The 4,384-nt window shown below is 39.0% G+C and overlaps 1 pseudogene; it reads left to right on the top strand.

The window, feature by feature from the left end:
- Positions 1–1,080: 1,080 nt before the first annotated feature.
- LOC116546494 lies at positions 1,081–1,576 on the top strand (annotated as a pseudogene).
- Positions 1,577–4,384: the final 2,808 nt, after the last annotated feature.

Raw genomic sequence — 4,384 nt, forward strand, 5'->3', positions numbered from 1 at the left:
ATGATTTTAAATGGCCCATTTTTCAGTTTGCTGCACCCTTCTGCCTCATCAAGTCTGCTTTTGAACTTCTCTAGCACGTTTTTCAGTTTGGTTATTATATTTTATACTTGCAGAATTTATATTTGGCTCTTGTTGATAGTTTCTGTGTCTTTGTTCTTATTCTCACTATGTTCTTGTATTGTTTTCCTGATTGCATCTTGTTGTTCATCTGTGTTTGCTCATTGATGATTTTCTGACTGTTATTTTGAATTTTTTGTCAGGCAGCTCATAGATCTGCATTTCTTTCAGGTCAGTTTCTGGAGTTTTATTTTGTTCCTTTGATAGGGTCTGGTTTTCCTGTTTGTTTTGGTTTGTTATTGTTATGCTATGCCTTGCAATTTTTTGTTGTTGCTGTTATTCTTGAGTGAAAAAGAAAACCAAGCACCCCTCCCTATGTATGGACTGGTTTGGTGAAGAGGCAGCCTTTCACCAATCAGCCCAGCTAGAGACTCCAGGACCTGTTGATCCTTTTCTGAGTCTGTGTCTTCTTTGGGATTGTGTGTGCTGCTTTTTAGTCATCTCAAATTCCCTAAGCAGGTTTCCCCTGTTCTCCTCAGAAGCCCATAGTCTTGCTTCCCCTGGCACCTGTCTGTGGAGCTGAGCTTTAACATGCCATGGTGGCTGTATCATTTTTCCGTAGCTTCCCAGCAAGGCCACCAGCCCAGCAATGCTTGGAGTCAGATGAGATACAAACCAGTTCCTCAGGCAGACACTGGGTTGGCAGAACACTGGATGCTCAGCTGATTCTTTTGTTCCCATCTTGAGGCAGAGTCTCCAAATTCCTCTCAGTTGCACCGCACCAGCTTGGATGGGGGAAGGGAAGAGATGGACAGGCAAAATTCCACAAGCTTTCTCACCCCTCTCTGTGGAACTTGGTTTCCAGTCGGTCTTGATGCTGTAGCTTCTCAACTGTATCTCACAGTGGTATTCTGCTCTGTATATTGTTAAGTTGGTGTCTCTGCGGGAGAATGAGGGCCTGAAGATCCCTCATCTGCCATCTTGCTGGTATCTATTAGGTTTTAAAAATTTATTCCAGCGCCATCATGAACGATACAGTAACTATCCGCACTAGAAAGTTCATGACCAACCGACTGCTTCAGAGGAAACAAATGGTCATTGATGTCCTTCACCCAGGGAAGGCAACAGCGCCTAAGACAGAAATTCGGGAAAAACTAGTCAAAATGTACAAGACCACACCGGATGTCATCTTTGTATCTGGATTCAGAACTCATTTTGGTGGTGGCAATACAACTGGCTTTGGCATGATTTATGATTCCCTGGATTATGCAAAGAGAAATGAACCCAAACATAGACTTGCAAGACATGGCCTGTATGAGAAGAAAAACACCTCAAGAAAGCAACGAAAGGAACGCAAGAACAGAATGAAGGAAGTCAGGGGGACTGCAGAGGCCAATGTTGGCTCAGGCAAAAAGTGAGCTGGAGATTGGATCACAGCCGAAGGAGTAAAGGTGCTGCAATGATGTTATCTATGGCCGTTGTGGATTTTTCACGAGAAGCTTAATAAACTAAAAACTTTCGTGAAAAAAAAATTTTATTCCAAACAATGCTTCATATATTAATGAGATTTGTCTTTTCCTGTATCTATATATATTTTACCATGCAGCATGCAGAGATTTTCTCTTTTCTTTTTAACATGTTCACTAGTTTTTCTTTTGGGCTCCTGGAGTTTGTGTCATGCTGAGGAAGAACTAGTGAACTGCAATATTATTAGAAATTTTCTCTTTTTGCTTTGAGTTAATTTACATTTTCATATTTTGTTTAAGTCTTCATTCTGCTTGTAAATTATTTTTGGAGTAAGGGGTAGCATAAGGATCTAATTTTATTCTTATTAGATCTTACTTTATTGTTTTTTCTATTCGGACTCCTTTTATTTATTTCTTTATATATATATATATATATATTTTAATTGTACTTTAGGTTTTGGGGTACATGTGCAGATCATACAAGATTATTGCATGGGTACATACATGGCAATGTGGTTTGCTGCCTCCATTATTTTGTCATCTATATCTGGCATTACTTCCCATGTTACCCCTTCCCAACCTCCCTACCCCTCGCTGTCCCTCCCCTAGTCCCCCCCCAACAGACTCCAGTGTGTGATGCTCCCCACCCTGTGTCCACATGTTCTCATTGTTCAACATCCGCCTATGAGTTAGAACATGTGGTGTTTGATTTTCTGTTCTTGTGTCAGTTTGTTGAGAATGATGGTTTCCAGATTCATCATGTCCCTACAACAGAACAAACTCGCTGTTTCTTATAGTTGCATAGTATTCCATAGTGTATATGTGCCACATCTTCTTTGTCCAGTCTATCATCGATGGGTATTTGGGTTGGTTCCAGGTCTTTGCTATTGTAAACAGTGCTGCAGTGAACATAAGTGTGCATATGTCTTTATGATAGAATGATTTATAATCCTTTGGATATATACCCAGTAATGGGATTGCTGGGTCAAATGGAATTTCTATTTCTAGGTCCTTGAGGAATCTCCACAATGTCTTCCACAGTAGTTGAACTAATTTACACTCCACCAACAGTGTAAAAGTGTTCCTATTTCTCCACATCCTCTCAAACATCTGTCTCCAGATGTTTTAATGATCGCAATTCTAAATGGCATGAGATAGTATTTCAATGTGGTTTTGATTTGCATTTCTCTAATGACCAGTGATGATGAGCATTTTTTCATATGTTTGTTGGCCTCATATATGTCTTCTTTTGAAGAGTGTCTGTTCATGTCTTTGCTCACTTTTAAATGGGTTTCATTGTTTTTTTCTTGTAAATCTGTTTTAGTTCTTTGTAGATTCTGAATATTAGCCCTTTGTCAGATGGGTAGATTGAAAAAGTTTTTTCCCATTCTGTTTGTTGCTGGTTCATGCTAATGATTGTTTCTTTTGCTGTACAGAAGCTCTGGAGTTTAATTAGATCCCATTTGTCTCTTTTGACTTTTGTTGCCAATGCTTTTGGTGTTTTAGTTATGAAGTCCTTGCCTATGCCTATGTCCTGAATGGTTTTGCCTAGGTTTTCTTCCGGGTTTTTTGTGGTGTTAGGTCTTATGTTTAAGTCTTTAATCCATCTGGAGTTAATTTTAGTGTAAGGTGTCAGGAAGGGGTCCAGTTTCTGTTTTCTTCACATGGCTAGCCAGTTATCCCAACATCGTTTATTAAAAAGGGAATGCTTTCCCCTTTGCTTGTTTTTGTCAGGTTGTCAAAGATCAGATGGTTGTAGATGTGTGGCTTTGCCTCTGTTCTGTTCCATTGGTCTATATCTCTGTTTTGGTACCAGTACCATGCTACTTTCATTCCTGCAGCCTTGTAGTATAGTTTGATGCCTCCAGCTTTTTTCATTTTGCTTAGGATTGTCTTGGCTATGTGGGCTCTCTTTTGGTTCCATATGAAGTTTAAGGTGATTTTTCCATTTCTGTGAAGAGGGTCATAGGTAGCTTGATGGGGATAGTGTTGAATCTATAAATTACTTTGGGCAGTATGGCCATTTTCACAATATTGATTCTTCCTAATCATAAGCATGGCATGTTTTTCCATCTGTTTGTGTCCTCTCTTATTTTGTTGAGCAGTGGTCTGTAGTTCTCCTTGAAGAGGTCCTTTACATCCTTTGTTATTTCTATTCCTAGGTGTTTTATTCTTTTTGTAGCAATTATGAATGGGAGTTCGCTCTTTATTTGGCTCTATATAGGAATGCATGTGATTTCTGCACATTGATTTTGTATCCTGAGACTTTGCTGAAGTTATTTATCAGTTTAAGGAGATTTTGGGCTGAGACTACGGGGCCTTCTAAATATACGATCATGTTGTCTGCAAATAGAGACAGTTTGACTTCCTCCTTTCCTAATTGAATATCCTTTATTTCTTTTTCTTGCCTGATTGCTGTGGCTAGAACTTCCAATACTATATTGAACAAGAGTGGTGAGAGATGGTATCCTTGTCTAGTGCCAGATTTCAAAGGGAATGCTTTCAGTTTTTGCCCATTCAGGATGATATTGGCTGTGTGTTTGTCGTAAATAGCTTTAATTATTTTGAGATACAGTCCATCGATAGCTAGTTTATTGAGAGTTTTTAGCATAAAGGGCTGTTGAATTTTGTCAAAGGACTTCTCTGCATTTATTGACATAATCATGTGGTTTTCGTCTTTGGTTCTTTTTATGTGATGGATTACATTTATAGACTTGAGTATGTTGAACCAGCCTTGTATCTCCAGGATGAAGACTACTTGATCGTGATGGATAAGCTTTTTGATGTGCTGTTGCAATTGGTTTGCCAGTAGTTTGTTGAAGATTTTTGCATCTATGTTCATCATGGATATTGGCCTGAAG

This window comes from Sapajus apella, unplaced genomic scaffold (assembly GCF_009761245.1).
Source record: "Sapajus apella isolate SASKATOON/1434 unplaced genomic scaffold, GSC_monkey_1.0 scaffold974, whole genome shotgun sequence".
In the NCBI taxonomy this organism is placed as follows: domain Eukaryota; kingdom Metazoa; phylum Chordata; class Mammalia; order Primates; family Cebidae; genus Sapajus; species Sapajus apella.